This window comes from Solanum lycopersicum, chromosome 4, assembly GCF_036512215.1.
Source record: "Solanum lycopersicum chromosome 4, SLM_r2.1".
Classification (NCBI taxonomy): Eukaryota; Viridiplantae; Streptophyta; class Magnoliopsida; order Solanales; family Solanaceae; genus Solanum; species Solanum lycopersicum.
This window is the reverse complement of record NC_090803.1, coordinates 11,885,610-11,903,160: the sequence shown is the minus strand read 5'-3', so window position 1 is coordinate 11,903,160 and position 17,551 is coordinate 11,885,610.

Sequence of the window (17,551 nt, the reverse complement as noted above, 5' to 3'; positions counted from 1 at the left end):
TCTACTATTTTTTCTGAAAGGGAAAAAATTAAACCAACAATTTTCATATTGGTGTTTCATTATTGATCATCTTAACTAACCATAAGAATTATCTTGATCATAGTTATGTGAGTCTCAAGTAATTCAATTTGAAGAGACTCATCTACTATAAAGTGCAACATAGAGGGGCTATTACTTGCAACAAAAAAGAACTTGTAGAAGATTGGTGTTTTGAATGTAAAGATGGAGGAGAGCTCATGATTTGAGACTATGGGCAAGTCCTTTTGCCAAAAAAATAATTTTATTTTTTTAGAATTGATGAAATAAACTAGAAACATGGTTGTCATTTTAGAAACGTGGTTGTCATTTTAGAAACATGTTCCTAGTTTATTTCATCAAATATACCAAATATTAAAATGATTTTCATAGCTAAATGACTTGATCGTAGTAACAAATCATGAGCTACCTTACATCTTTACATTGAAAAAATCAATCTTCCGCAAGCTCTTCTTTGTTGAAAATCTTTTTGACCCTCTTCATAGTAATTTTTAGTAATGACTTTCTTGAAATTGAATTACTTAATACCAGTTCAATATAATCAAGCAAATTAATATTTACTTCAGATGTTCAATATTAAAATGAAGATTTGATAATTATTAGTGTAACTTTTTTCATTTTAGAAAAAATAGCATAAAAAAATATATCGATTAACAAACAAAAAAAATCAAAGATAGATTAATAGCCCAGAGATTAAACTACACATTAAACAAACACAATTGTAAAGTAGGTTTTATTAACAAAAAAATCTAAAGAACTCCCAACAATCATAAACAAAAATTATATATTTCAAACACTTCTGGCACCCATTGAACTAAAAAATTATGACTGTCTTTTGGATCAACTGAAAGATATCATTAAAAATTAAACATCAAAAACATCAGCATTACTAGTCAAACATAGACGCAAATCCCTACATTCTTCAATATAAAGCTGAATTTTTATTTCAAGCAATAATATCAACAATACAAAAGAGAATTGGGTGTAATTAAAAAAAAAAGAGAATCAGGGGTAATGAAATAACAGAGAATTGTCTGTAAAGAAAATAGAAAGATTTTTCTATTAAGGTTTTTTTCATAGAAGAGTCCAATTAAATAAAGTTATACTTTTTGATTGGAGGAATCTTTTCTTGGATACAACAATCACTTACTTATAAATTGTTGATGCACACTCAACAATCCTCTCTTTTTTTGTTACACGCCCCGCAATTGTCTGTTTTCTTCACTACCAACAAATCTCTCTTCTATGGTTCATGTTATCACTTAAAAAATTCAACTTTCTATTATTGAAGGTAGCGATTTCCGTCTAGGTTGGACTAATGATGCTATTTTTTTGTTTTGCTTTTGTATAAAATATTTCGATTATTCAGAATGACATTCATGTTTTAGGTTAATGGGTGCTAGAAGTGTTTGAAAATCTTTAATTTGTTACGATTCTTGTTATTACTTCAGAATTTTGTGTTAACAAAATATGTTATCGTGTTGTGCTTTCTTAATGGGTAATTTATTCTTTTTTTTAAATAATCAAGCTTTTATTTTCTTTATCTGTATAATGAATATATATTTTTCAAATATTTTTTCTTAAAGGTAAAAAATTAAACCGATAATTGTCATATTTGCATTTATGCTTTATATTCTTAACTAACAATTAGAATTTTGTTGATTATATTGATGTGATCTTAGGTAATTCAATTTAAAGAGACTCCTCTACTACAAAGTACGTAGGAGAGGGGAAATAACATTTTCAACAAAGAAGAACTTGTAGAAGATTGATTCTTTGAATTTAAAGAGCAAGGAAAGAGCTCATAATTTTTTACTATGGGCAAGTCATTTTGCTAAAAAAAAAATTATATTTTAGTTATAATTGATTAAATAAACAATAAAAATGGTTTTCATTTTAGAAATATTTTTATGATAACCTTGTTATTGGTTTATTTCATCAGATATACCAAATACAAAATTGATTTTCCTAGCAAAAGGACTTGCTCATACTCACAAATCATGAGCTTTCCTCCATCTTTAAATTGAAAACACCAATCTTAAACATGTTTTTCTTTGTTGAAATTTTTTTGACCCTTTTCGTCGCAATTTTTAGTAATGAGTTTCTTGAAATTGAATAACGAAAGACAAATTCACCATAATCAAGAAAAATTCTTATGTTCAGTTGAAATGATCAAAACTTAAATGAAAATATGATAATTATTAGAGTAATTTTTTTGTTTTATAAAAAATAGCATAAAATATATAGATTAACAAACAAAGAAAATCAAATATAGATAATTATCCCGGAGATTGAAATACATATTAACAAAATCCAATAGAAAACAAATTCTCTTGATCCAAAATTCTAATGAACTCCCAACAATCATAAAATAATTATACATTTTCAAACACGTCTAGAATCCATTGACTTTAAAATTTATAAATATTGTTTTGATCAACTGTAGGATATCATAAAATAACATATAAGCATTACTGGTCCAATTGAGACACAAATCCCTAAATTCTTCAATAGAAAAATGAATTTCTTTTCAAGCAATACATCAACCATAGAAAAGTGAATTGGGGGTAATGAAAAAAGAGGAAGAGAATTGGGGGTGATGAAAAAAGAGAGTATTGAGTGTAATGAAAATAGAAAGATTTTTCTTATTAACGGTTTTTTAATAGAAGAGTTCAATTGAACAAAGTTATACATTTTGTATTGATCAGTTAATTATGAATTGTTGACACAAACTCAGCAATCGTCTCTTTTTTCATTAAGCGGCCCCTAATTCTCTCTTTTCTTCATTACCACCAATCTCTCTTCTATGGTTCATGTTATCACTAAACGAAAATTTTCAACTTTCAATTATAGAAGGTAGCGATTTCCATCAAGGTTGGACTAATGATGATGATTGTTTTTATTGTGTTGAGTTTTATGACATATTTCGATTAATCAAAATGACATTCATGTTTTAGGTAAATGTGTTCTAGAAGTGTTCGAAAATCTATAATTTGTTTAATTCCTGCCTTATTTTTTTTGTCTGTTTCGTGAATATATTTTTCGTTGTATATTTGATGAAATAAACTATAAACATGGATTAAATATACCAAAAACAAAATTGATTTTTCAACAAAAGGACTTGTCCATAGTCACAAATCATGAGCTCTCCTACATATTTATTTTCAAAGTACCAATCTTCTATACGTTCTTCGTTGTGAAAAATCTTCTTGCCCTTCTTCGTTGCAACTTGTAGCAGATAAGTTTCTTCAATTTGAAATACCATAGACCCACTTCACTATATATTCAAAAAACATTCTCATGTTTATTTCAAATGATCAAAACGAAAATGCAGATATGACACTTGATAGTGTAATTTTATTTCAAATATGTGCATTAATAAAAAGAAAATCAAAACTTGATGACTAGCCCAGAGAATAAAATCCATTAACAAAACATAACAAAAAATCATGTTCTCCTAAAAAAAATTCCAAAGAACTCCCGCGAACCATTACAATATTATAGATTTTCAAACACTTCTATCATCTATTGACATATAAATAGAGAAAGTCATTTCAAGTTTCCATAGGTCTTTTTACAAACGTTTTGACTATGTTTTAAGACTTAAGTTTTGAAGTTGAGTAAAGAGTAAGAGAAAAGTTCATTTTCTGTAAATGAAATATGGGAACTAAGTATTCCCAAGAGTAAATATTTTTCAAATCAAAGATGAGGGAAACTGAGATTCCAAAAGAGTTTTGAACAGAAAAAGGGAAAATTAATTTTAAGAGAACTTTTAAGCTAAGTTTGAGTAATTATCTCAAAGGATAGAAGATTGTTGTTTTTTAAAAAATATGAGTTAAGTATATATTGTGAGTAGTATTGAGAAGTGATATGGGGACGCGAGTTCATTTAACGCAAGCCTCCATAAACCAGGTCGGCATCATGGGCAAAAAAATGGGCATACTTTTTCGATGATTCATCAGTGTTTTTTTACATAGACTAGTGGATATACTTAGTAGTTCAGGTTATATACCGATGTCAAGGTATATGACGGTCCTTTTAAATGTGAGGTAAAACTTTGTACCATTACATGGGCTCATAGTGATGGTTGTCGATTAGATAATCTCTAACACAAGTTATATTACTTTAAGTAAAGTTAAGTATGTTATTGTTTTATCTTTAAAGAGCTAACATTGTTTTGAGTTGTTTTGTAAAACTTAATAAACATCACATGTTTTAATTGCTCTATATTCAGTTGAGTTATTCATAAGTTGAGAAGAGCCCACATAAGTGTTACATTCATAGTCTCTTTTAATCCTATGTTTGCTAGCATTCCAACTCGCATACTTATACGTCCAATGTACTGATAACAGTTGGCCTGCATCATATATGATGGACACATAGGTAACCAGTATCAACATCTAGAACCCCTTTGATTCAACTTGAGCATTCAGAGTCAGTTGAAGTAAGCAGGATCAACATCCAATGCACCGTGTATTCAACTTGAGCATTCAGAGTCTGTTGTTGAGCCTCCTTGAATTCCGGAGGACGGTTTTATTCGCTTTCTAGTTTAGTTCACTAGGATGTTGTGGGGTTTGTCCCAACATCCATCTCATTGATTTAGAGGCTTCATAGTCCATTAGATGTTAGTCCTTTAGTCTTTTGATAGTCATTATATTATGTTAAGACCTGGGTTTGCCTTAATGACCAATTTGAATGTTCATATATAACATTCCAGTTTATCTCAAAGCTATGTGTTTATTGATTTAAATCTTCTGCTAAGTAAGTAAGTCAGGCCAATGGTCCTCTCGAGGCCAACAATGACTTTTGAGTGTCAAACATGCCCAGGGTGTAGGATCAGGGCGTGAGAAATCCCTAATTTTGACACATTTATTCCTTGAGCATTATAACATAGACTTATTCTAGTTGTTAAATCTAAAGGAAATAAAAAGAGTGGTTAGTGAAAAAAGTAATCAATAATGGATACAAAGGGATTCACGAATTCTCTATGAAAGAATGTGATGAAAAAAGGGAGAACAAACGAATGTGACATGGAAAAAAACCTATGAAAATAACTTTGAATGAATTTTTTAGATAAGAAATATTTATCAAGTAATTGTTAAAGACAGGACTTAAAATAAAGAGAAAAAACTAATTGGTGAATAAGTCTTAAAGTGCAAAGTTCTTAAGGAAATAGAAGTCATTATATATAGTTTTTCTACTCGTCTCCTAGCCTACATTACCATTTTTAAAAGTCTGATTTGATTATACTCGAGTATGCTTAATTAGTGGAGATTTACATGATGGGCAAGCATATTATTCTTTATGCACACATGTGAATTTTCTTTCTGAATCTGAGAGTTGCTCTTGATATGAGGTCCTTAATTCATATTAAATCATTTGAATTGAGTGTGTGGACTATTTCTTTTTGTGTGCTATCTTATTTCATTATTGATAGGTGATTTTACTAAATTTCTTTGACGAGAATAGGCAAGAAAACATACATTTGATTAGTTCAAAGTCCTTCCTTGATGTTAGAAGTTTAGAGGTTTGTTGTATATTTGTATGTTTTGTATAATGAGCAGAATTGCACTTCACGATTTGGAATTCCTACTTGACCTAATTATTTGTATCAACCAAAGTGATATCATTCACAATTTTATTTTTTGAGGTGGACGAGCAAAAGTTTAAGTGTGTGTGTTGATGTGAGGCTAAAAATATATTTTCTCATCATTATTTGTCTCACATTAAGTATTTTTATTTGTCCTTTTTGAACATAAATTTTATATATTTTGCTGAATAGTGTATTATATTTGTTGGATAAAATGATGAAAAAATGAATAAATTTAAAGTTAAAACGAATTAAAATAAAAGATTATAGAAGAAATTTTAAAAAACAACTTAGGACATTAAATTTAATATTATAATAAATATATAAAGACAACATAAGGGATTCTCTTTTGTATATATACCAGGTAATTTGCGGTCATAAATTATAATTGCATTGAATTTGCCAATAATGTTTTTAGTAATATCCATACATTGAAAATAATGGAAAAACTTAAAAATATATTAGGAATTTTCCAACATGAATTCTATTATTTGTCAATATCACATAACTTAAGAACCTCTAATCAATGAATTATTCACAAAATAATAAATCATTTGTTCTATAATCAACATTAAAAGGAAAAAAAAGAAGAAAATAAGAGTATATATACATATGCATGTCGTAATAAAAATAAATATTTAAGGTGCATAGATTATGCATTTATGATATATGTCATAGTATATAATTTAAAATTTTGCTAACATATCCAAAGAAAAGAAATTACGCTTGAACATTCAAACAATTATAACTTTTGAACTTGCATATTGAATCTCTTCGATTGATAAGTGAAATTTTTTATATTTATGTACAAATAGATTATATGTAAGCTTATATATCGTACCTTTAAGTTACATAAATTACTACTAGAAATTTGACTTACTGCAACGCTAATGTAGCAACGATTCTATAATCGTAGCAATAGCTCACCTATTACAACGGTTATAATTGTGGCCAAATAACCTTGAATCTAATAGAACAATTCTTTAAATGAACTGTTGCATCATCCCGATAACTGTCCCTATAGAGATTCTATGGCTACAAATTTATAACTGTCGCAATAGCTAACTCTATGACAACGGTTATTTTTATCACTAAATATATTTCCCTCCTACAAAATATATTTCCCTCTATTAATTTTGCAAAGATCCTAAATATATTTTTATTCCTAAATATATTCTCTCATTAAAAAATCTAAAAGAAAAAAGTCTTGATCTCCAAAACCTTCACCGATGTGAGCATACTCCACAAATAACGTTAACGAAGCCCTATTCCTTAGATTTTCAATTAAAGCAGCTTTTGGACAGCAAAGCTCTGCGACAATGAAGCATTTGGTGAGGAAAACAACAACGAACAATTTCGAAGCTTTTGGTAAAGCTCGTTGGTCCTCTTGGATACAGAGGTTTGACTACCAAATATTCCATATAAACGTGAGTAATGTTTATGTTTTCTCAGCTAGTTCATGATTTATAGGTCTCCATTGAATTATTTTCAAAAATCATAAAGAATAAACAATGGGTTAGTCTTAAATCTATGTTATTTGTTCTAATCTAGGCAGTCTATACACATCCCCTGTATTAATCTGTGATGTAAAGTTAAACAAGAAATGAAAACACCTCTAAATTAAAGTTAAAATTCTGTATTTTGGGCTAAACTTGAAGAAGATTTAGGGTTAAACTTTAAGAGGATTTAGGGTTGAGTCAGCCCTTTGTAAAGTACAACCGTTGAAGAATCTGTTAGAAACCTTTTTCTTTTCTCGTCTCAGTGTCGCTGTCCCGAAAAGATAATTCTTTTGACCTCAACTCATTTTAGCCGGCAGTTTGTTTTGATAATCTAAAGCTTACTGTCATATTTTGTTCCGCTTCGCTCAAATGGTTTTTTTATTCATTGATTTATTGTTGATGCATAGTGATGGACTGTTTGGTTTCAAATTGAGTGTGTTAGTTGTTTGAGGTATAAGCTATGCTCTTGTGTTTGGGGTTGTTTTGTTCGTGAGTGATATTGTTTCAATCACTTGTTGATTTAATCAAGTATGTTTAAGAATTTATCTATCAACTTTATTTATATTTGGTTAGCATGGTTCGAGTTGTCTGGTTGCTTTGTTGTTCCTCTAGTTCAGCTCGTGTGCTTGCTTCCTTTTACTTACTGCATTAATTTCAGCAATTGTTTTTCTCATGTTTGTTTGTAATATGTGGAGTTTCCTCATTCATCTTTAACAAATTCCGAAGAGTTTAAACAACATATAATTGGGAGGTTGCGACTATCCACATAGTTCTTCTGATTTCTTTGCTTATCTCATTAATCTTTAACTATTTTCTCATTTTATATGGTTGATTCAATTGCCTTTGAATTTATAGTTTATGTGGTCTAGGAAGTATTACTTTCAAGCGGGATGGATCTGATTCTGTTGTTAAATTTTGACTTTTGGTTCCCCCATAAATATTTTGTCCTTTATTCAATATTGAAAATTATTTTGCTTTAGCTTCCAATAGTTTGATTTGTGCTTAGTTCCCTGAAATTCTTACTGTAACTCAACTATGTGGATACTCTATATGTGCATTTGATTTGTGCTTAGTTCCCTAGAAATTTTACTGTAACTCAACTATATGAATACTCTATTTATACATCTGCAACTACTTATCTTTTTTTTTCAACAACTTTGCTAATTACAATGACTCTTTTGATAATTTGAATTTTAATATGATAGACAAGCAGTTTTGAAGTTTCAACTTGACAGGCATGAGTAGGATAATCATGTGGATGTCTTAGGATTGTTTCACTAATAGATATTTCTTGTTCTTGGATGTTGGCTGGAGAAACATCATACGCATCTGTAGATACATCCTTAATTGGGGGTTTCTCTTGTTTTTTTTTTTGCAACTTGAATGGCTTGCAATAACTGCTACCTAATATTACTGCGAAGTTTAGATTCAACCTGAGAGTTCAACCAGCCTTCTCTTTCAATCCATTTCCTAAATCTGCTTACAGGGTCTCTTTCTTTTCTCCATCATTCGATTTATTTATCTAGACGATATTTGGTTGAGTCATCTGAGGTAAACATTCTCTATAAGTAAGATCCTCAACTAGAATAGATTTAGGTTAATTAACACCCATTTTACATGCCTCATGGACAACGTTTAAAAAAGAAAGAGCATCGTTACCATCCACATGAATACTATGAATTTCATAGCCCTGTCATTTATTAACAACAACATCACTTAGGAACTGGTCACTAACAGGTGTACTTATTGCAAACCCATTAACAGTGTCCTTTTCAATTTGTGTAAAAGCACTACTGATTGGATAACCATCGTCGTCAAAAACCCGATAACATTGTACTCTCTCCTTCCTTGTTTCAGGAATAAAGTTTAATTGTGAGGTGAATTTGACCTCGCCTCCAGGGAAATCGAGGACTTAGGAATCATTATGAATATTGTGCATGAGATTTAACTGTGTATGAGCTTTATTTGAGTCAAAACGGAAATAAGCTGGTGTCTTCTCTTATTTATTATATAGTATTAACATGGCATTTAAACAATTTTTCATATGCATTTCAATGTGACTAGGAGAAAAATAAGGAGACAGTATCATTTAAGGATATGTTTGTGGTTACACGAACAAGAAAATTCGGGCGTTTGTACAAGGCTTCGAATTAAGATGCTACTAGTAAAACTGTATGAGTACTGTCTATTATTTTTTTTATTGAGATCAATTATATATTTCATAAGATTGTGTTTGTTGTATATGCTTTGGTAGGCTGAAATGGAGGAAATTGTAAAACAAATGCAACAACTGATTGAATACAAGAAATATAAGAAAAGGATGCTATTAAATGGAGGAACAAAAGAAAACTGTGCGACAAGATGTTATAGCAGATGTAATTTCACAACTTAAGCATGCGAGATTAATTGATCCTCATATACTGGCAGCACTGTCCATTTCTTCACCAAGAGAATCAACTTCTGTTCAAGGGGGTGAGCAATGTTGGTGTCGCTAACTCTACCTTTTGATTATTTCTTCTTCTTCATCATCTTCTTCTTCATATGTCTCTTGCAACTCTATTTCCTTTTTCTATTGTGACTTCGTTTATTTTTTTTATTGTGACTCTTTTTTCTTGTTGTTCTTCTTCATTTTTTTAATTGATGGTAATGTGGTGTGTCTTATGAAGTATATTGTTTGGCTGTGGATGAAATTGCGATAACTGAAAAGGAACTTTGTTTGGTGATAGTGTTATAAGATATAGTGTGATGTACTGATTTTAAAGAAAAAAGACGTTGCAGTTTTATTTTAGAGACTTGATCATCGAAATGCACTGACTGTCTGTTGCCTTAAATGAGTACACACATGATCTTTTAAGTAAATTTAGAGTATTCATATGTGAAGTTTAGCGTATTTAGTGTGAATGTTCTGAAATTTGTGGAGCTTATTTTTGAACGTGCTGAAGTTTTTTGAGCTTATTAAAGCTGAAATACTATGAAAATGTGAAAGTGTTGAAGTCTACATTTTTATTTTGATTGTTTGTTCTTCTTCTTTATGTTTCTATTGTAACTTCATATCCATTCTCTATTACAATTTTGTTTTTTTCTATTACGACTCTTTTTTTTTGTTGTTCTTCTTTATTTTTGTATTGATGGTAATATGGAGGAGTGGTGAAGTATGTCGTTTGGCTGTGAAAGAAAATTGCGATAAATGGAATTGAACTTTGTTTTCACATCTTAAAACAGTTTGTGGAAATAATGGATGTTTTATATGTGGTTGTACTCAAATCTTGTTTGAGAGAAGATGACAAATGAATTTCTAGGACCAATGGGGCAGGGGGATGTATGTGTACTCAAAGTCCCACTGTTCAATACATATTAAGAATATATGGCAGCAATGAAGAAAATTTTTACATTTGATGTGTCATTTTTTACTTTATAGTGGTTGGTGAATTCAGAATGAAATTCTTAACATATTAAACCTTTGTGTTGTTTTGTTATTTGATGAGTTTTTATGAGCTGAATTTGTGGAAAGCTTCTTTTTTTTCTTGATATATTATGTGTTTAACATAGAAGAAGCAATTCATTGCATTTTGAATTATACTAGTTGGCGAATTCTAAATGAGTTTCTTGAAAGATTGAATCTTTTCGTTGTTATGTTATTTAACGAGTTTACGAATTGAATCTTTTGTTTTTTTAGCTTTGATAAGAACTGAAGTACTTTATCTTAATTTGGAGTGAGTTGGCCTATGGATGTAATTTACTGGTATACTGATTTTAACATTTATAGGAAGAAGCAATTGCATTACTATTTAGTTCAAGTTATTCATGACATCTGATATGCTAAAGAGTCAGTAGTTTCATATAGTTATGAAAGTATTACCATACATACTCTTTTTATGAAAGCACTACGAGCAAGGTTTTAATTTTTAACTCATCAGGTCTTCATTTTTTCTCAAGTCTCTTAGTAATATAGTCCATTCTTTAGGTTTCTGTCTTTAGACTGTAGTTTGCTTTGATTCTTCACTATAACATGCATCTATTGGATATCTTTTTCTCTTTTATTTTATAGTGAATGGTGAATTTTGAATGAGTTTCTTGAAACGTAACATTGAACTTTTTTATTGTTTCATTGTTCGACGAGTTTGCTGAGTTGAATTTGCGGAAAGCTTGAATCTTTTGTTGTTTTTGTCTTATATTGCTAGGTGTTTAACTTGAAATTCTTGAGTATTAACTTTGTAATATATATGACTATTGTGGTTTAATTAAGCTTTTGCAAAAAATTTGCTAAATTATATATATTTTCCCTAATTGTATGTAGGTGATGAAATTGATGAAGGTGATGAAAGTAGAAGTGAAGACTTTACATAGGAGCTGAATTGTGGATGTTAGCTTTATTGGTGCTCTAGAAATATTTTATTTTGAAGATCGAAAACTGTGTGGTACATGTGTTTCACCTTTTTTTGAATGGTAAAAAAATATTTTGTCTATTTTGCGAACTTGATATTAGAATCGTGAATATTGAATTCTAATTTTTAGTGTTGAACATTTCTTCTCGTGAATAATTCATCTGTATTTTATGTTATTAAATTACTACAATAACTCAATAATATATATCATTTGTGGAACTGTACCGATAATATATATACGTCGCAATAGCTTCATAATAGCTGTTGCATAATGTAGTAAGAATCATTGCAGTACCATGTAATAACCTTTACAATAGCCATTATGCAACATTTTTATAGTTATTTAAAACTGTTGCATTACCTTATAAAACCATTGCAACAGAATAAAATGATTTATTGAAACGAAAGTTTAACAGTAGTCATAGCCTTAAAAGAACTTATGCATAAACCTCTTTTCCAACGCTTCATAACTGTATCAATACTACACTAACCGTTGGCAAGTAAAGAAAGTAAAAACTGTACCAATAGGTATATCTATGGCTAGAGTTATAGGAACCGTCGTACATAACCGTAGCGACAGATCTATTGCTACGCGATCTGTTGTAGTGGTTGCCTTAACCGTGGCATTAGACCTATGGATACGGTATAATAGTCAATTGCAACGGTAAATGAATTGTGGTAGTAGATCAAATTCCTAGTAGTGATTAATGAAAATGCCATTCATGTTTTAGGTCAATGTGTTCTAGAAGTGTTCGAAAATCTATAATTTGTTATAATTCCTGCTTTATTTTTTTTGTCTGTTTCATGAATATATTCTTCTTTGTATATTTGATGAAATAAACTAGATACATGGATTAAATATACCAAAAATAAAATTGATTTTTTAACAAAAGGACTTGTCCATAGTCACAAATCATGAGCTCTCCTACATCTTTATTTTCAAAGTACCAATCTTCTACAAGTTCTTCGTTGTGGAAAATCTTCTTGACCCTCTTCGTTGCAACTTGTAGCAGATGAGTTTCTTCAATTTGAAATACCATAGACCCACACTTCACTATATATTGAAAAAACATTCTCATGTTTAGTTCAAATGATCAAAACGAGAATGCAGATATGACACTTGTTTGTGTAATTGTATTTCAAATATGTGCATTAATAAAAAAGAAAATCAAAACTTAACGATTATCCCATAGAATAAATTCCATTAACAAAACATAACAGAAAATCATGTTCTCCTAAAAAAATTCCAAAGAACTCCCGAGAATCATTACAATATTATAGATTTTCAAGCACTTCTATCATCTATTGACATATAAATATTATTTGATACTTTGGGGACATAATATTTTTTTAAGTGTTGGGTGAAAGAATGAATTACTAGTTTTTACTGTTTTATGGATTCTTTTCTTTTTTAGGTTAGAGTTCTTCGATTTTGTTTTTCATTCTTTTTCTTAGGATAGTCCGTTTAAAACTGAGTGTCTTTTATTGTTTTACTTTCAATTTATTTTTGAGAGAAAAGAAAAGACTCTTTTGTGTGATGTGATAATTGTTATTTAGGCCTAATTTTTTCGTATTATTTTCTTGTGAATGCTTGATTTATTAGGAAATTAAATACTCTTTGACACTTAAGATTGTGTTTGTGATTTTATATTCCGTTTATTTTATTTGTAGTTTTTTATGATCCCGTCTCTCTTAGAAATAAAATTTATCCATTTTGATTGATACTTGTGCCATGTGTGCTTAGAATTTTCTCATTTCATATTTTGCATCTTAGTCTTGAACTTTCCCTCCATGTTGTTGAAGTGATAAAAAAGTCTTGTTTGCTTAGGATATTATAATCGACTTTCTTTTATTTGTCTTATAAATTTTAGAGTTTTTCAGATATTGTATCACTGGTTAGTTCTTTTGAGAATCTAGTCTTTTGTTGGTAGTCATATTTTGCCCTTAACTATTTTGTTGGATAATTTAACATCTTGCAAATTGAAATAGGTAGGAAGAAGCTTAGAATTTTAAATAATCATTCTTGGAAATAATTAAAAATCTAGAAATTTTTTAATGTTAGGAAAAATCGAGCTATTGTCAACAAACGGTCATAACTTCTAGCACATGATGAGTTAGCTGTATTTCCAACTATTGTTGGAAAGATCTTCGACGTTGATTTAAAACAATTTTGAGTTCGTATGACTAATTTATGCCCTTAGGAAGTTGGGTTATTCAATTAATGAATTGGCCAATCCAAATTTTAGAAGGGTAGTTTGATCTTTTCCTTACCCAACTAATTAGATCCATTTTTAGTAAATTAATTGCGGTCAAATATAAGTTAGTTAACTACATGGTTTTGAAAAAGAGAGTAAGGGCTTTTGGAGAAAGAACACAAGAGAAAAGAGAATAGGTAATGCTATAGTCACCAATAACGATCGATTTTGGTTGTGGATTCGCCAAGTTCCTACAAGTTATGTGAGTTTTTTATAGCATTGTGTTCATTCACCGACGCGTGAAGAATTTGTAGTTCAGAGTAATTAATCCTAAAATAATTTGAAAGATGATGTTCTTGACATGCATTCTTGAATTTACGTTGTTCTTGAATTTCATTGAGTTGTAAAGCTTCCGAGATCTTTACCTTGAGTTTTATACTTTTATTGAGTTAGGTTCTTGAGTACATATATGCTGGTCATCAGATTCTGAAATAAATTTCAGAAAAAATATTGAGTTTAGGAGCATTGGGCTTTAGAAGAAACAAGGAAAAAGCTGAGCAAGATTTGGTACACATGTACGTGTCACAGACTTGCTCCCTAAATGAGCAAAAATTTACTCCACGTCGCGATTAGGACGTGGAACCCTCTGCCTTAAAATTAAATTTTGCGAAGAATTATTTAAAACATCTATGCATCGCGGACTGGTTCCAAGACAGTGATTTCATGACTTTTCTCAATGTTTAGCTAACAAGAACAAAAAAAAACCAACATGAAATCTTTCCAAACACAAATCATAATCTTTGAATCCATAATTCAATTCAAGGATCAATTATGAATCAAGTCAAGAATAGTTAATATCAAAGTGAAGAGAAGTCAACAGTGAAGTAAGAGAAAGTCATTTCAAGCTTCCATAGGTCTTTTTACAAACGTTTCAACTATGTTTTAAGACTTATGTTTTGAAGTTGAGTAAAGAGTAAGAGAAAAGTTCATTTTCTTTAAATGAAATATGGGAACTAAGTATTTCCAAGATTAAATGTTTTTCACATCAAAGATGAGGGAAACTGCGATTCCAAAAGAGTTTTGAACAGATAAAGGGATAATTAATTTTAAGAGAACTTTTAAGATAAGTTTGAGTAATTATCTCAAAGGATAGAAGATTGTTGTTTTTTTAAAAATATGAGTTGAGTATATTTTGTGAGTAGTATTGAGAAGTGATATGGGGACGCGAGTTCATCTAACGCAAGCGTCCATAAACCATGTGGGCATCATGGGCAAAAAAATGGACATACTTTTTCGATGAATCCTTAGTGTTTTTTAACATAGACTAGTGGATACACTTAGTAGTTCAGGTTATATACCGATGTCAAGGTATATGACGGTCCTTTTGAACGTGGGGTAAAACTTTGTACCATCACTTGGGCTCATAGTGATTGTTGCCGATTAGAGAATCTCTAACACAAGTTATATTACTTTTTATATAAGTAAAGTTAAGTATGTTATTGTTTTATCTTTAAAGAACTAACATTGTTTTGAGTTGTTTTATAAAACTTAATATACATCACATGTTTTAATTTCTCTATATTCAGTTGAGTTATTCATAATTTTTTAAGAGCCCAGATAAGTGTTACTTTCATAATCTCTTTCAATTCTATGTTTGCTAGCATTCCAACTAGCATACTTATACGTTCAATGTACTGATACAAGTTGACCTGCATCATATTATGATGGAGACATAGGTAACCAGGATCAACATCTAGCACCCCTTTGATTCAACTTGAGCATTCAGAGTCAGTTGAGGTAACCAGGATCAACATCCAATGCACCGTTCATTCAACTTGAGCATTCAGAGTCTGTTGTTGAGCCTCCTTTAATTCTGGAGGACGATTTTATTCGCTTTCTTGTTTAGTTCACTAGGATGTTGTGGGGTTTGTCCCAACAACCATCTCATTGATTTAGAGGCTTCATAGTCCATTAGATGTTAGTCCTTTAGTCTTTTGATTGTCATTATATTAAGTTAAGACTTGGGTTTGCCTTAATGACCAAATTGAATGTTCATATATAACATTCCAGTTTATCTCAAAGCTATGTGTTTATTGATTTAAATCTTCTGCTAAGTAGGTAAGTCAGGCCAATGGTCCTCTCGAGGCCAACAATGACTTCTGAGTGTCAATCATGCCCAAAGTGTAGGATCAGGGCGTGAGAAATCGCTAATTTTGACACATTTATTCCTTGAGCATTATAACATAGACTTATTCTAGTTGTTAAATATAAAGGGAAAATAAGAGTGGTTAGTGAAAAAAGTAATCAATAATGGATACAAAGGGATACACAAATTCTCTATGAAAGAATGTGATAAAAAAAGGAGAACAAACGAATGTGACACGGAATAAATCCTATGAAAATAACTTTGAATGAATTTTTGAGATAAGAATTACTTGTCAAGTAATTGTTAAAGAAAGGACTGAAAATAAAGTGAAAAAACTAATGGGTGAATAAGTCTTAAAGTGCAAAGTTCTTAAGGAAATGTAAGTCATTATTATATAGTTTTCCTACTCGTCCCCTAGCCTGCATTACCATTGTTTAAAGTCCTATTTGATTATACTCGAGCATGCTTAATTAGTGGAGATTTACATAATGGGCAAGCATATTATTCATTATGCACACATGTGAATTTTCTTTGTGAATGTGAGAGTTGCTCTTGATATAAGGTCCTTAATTCATATTAAATCGTTTGAATTGAGTGTGTGGACTATTTATTTTTGTGTGCTCACTTATTTCATTATAGATAGGTGATTTTACTAAATTTCTTTGATGAAAATAGGCAAGAAAACTTACATTTGATTAGTTCAAAGTCCTTCCTTGAGGTTAGATGTTTAGAGGTTTGTCTTATATTTGTATGTCTTGTATAATGAGCAGAAATTGCACTTCACGATTTGGAATTCCTATATGACCTAATTATTTGTATTAACCAAAGTGATATCATTCACAATTTTATTTTTTGAGGTGGACGAGCAAAAGTTTAAGTGTGGGTGTTGATGTGAGGCTAAAAATATATTTTCTCATCACTATTTGTCGCATTTAGTATTTTTATTTGTCTGTTTTGAACATAAATTTTATATATTTGCTGAATAGTGTATTTTATTTGTTGGGTAAAATGATGAAAAAATGAATAAATTTAAAGTTAAAACGAATTATAATAAAAGATTATAGAGGAAATTTCAAAAAACAACTTAGGAGATTAAATTTAATATTATAATAAATATATAAAGACAACTTAACGGATTCTCTTTTGTATATATACCCGGTAATTTGCGGTCATAAATTATAATTGCATTGAATTTGCTAATAATGTTTTTAGTAATATCCATACATTGAAAATAATGGAAAAACTTTAAAATATATTAGGAATTTTCCAACATGAATTCTATTATTTGTCAATATCACATATCTTAAGAACCTCTAATCAATGAATTATTCACGAAATAATATATCATTTGTTCTATAATCAACATTTAAAGGAAAAAAAAGAAGAAAACAAGAGTATATATAAAAATACATGTCGTAATAAAAAAAACATTTAAGGTGCATAGATTATGCATTTATGATATATGTATTAGTATATAATTTAAAATTTTGTTAACTTGACCAAAAAAAGAAATTACGCTAGAACATTAATACAATTATAACTTTTGAACTTGCATATTGAATCTCTTCGATTGATAAGTGACATTTTTCATATTTATGTACAAAAAGATTATATGTAAGCTTATATATAGTACTTTTAAGTTATAGAAACTAATATAGAATATCAAAACATGAATATTTGGAACTGAGTACAATAATATT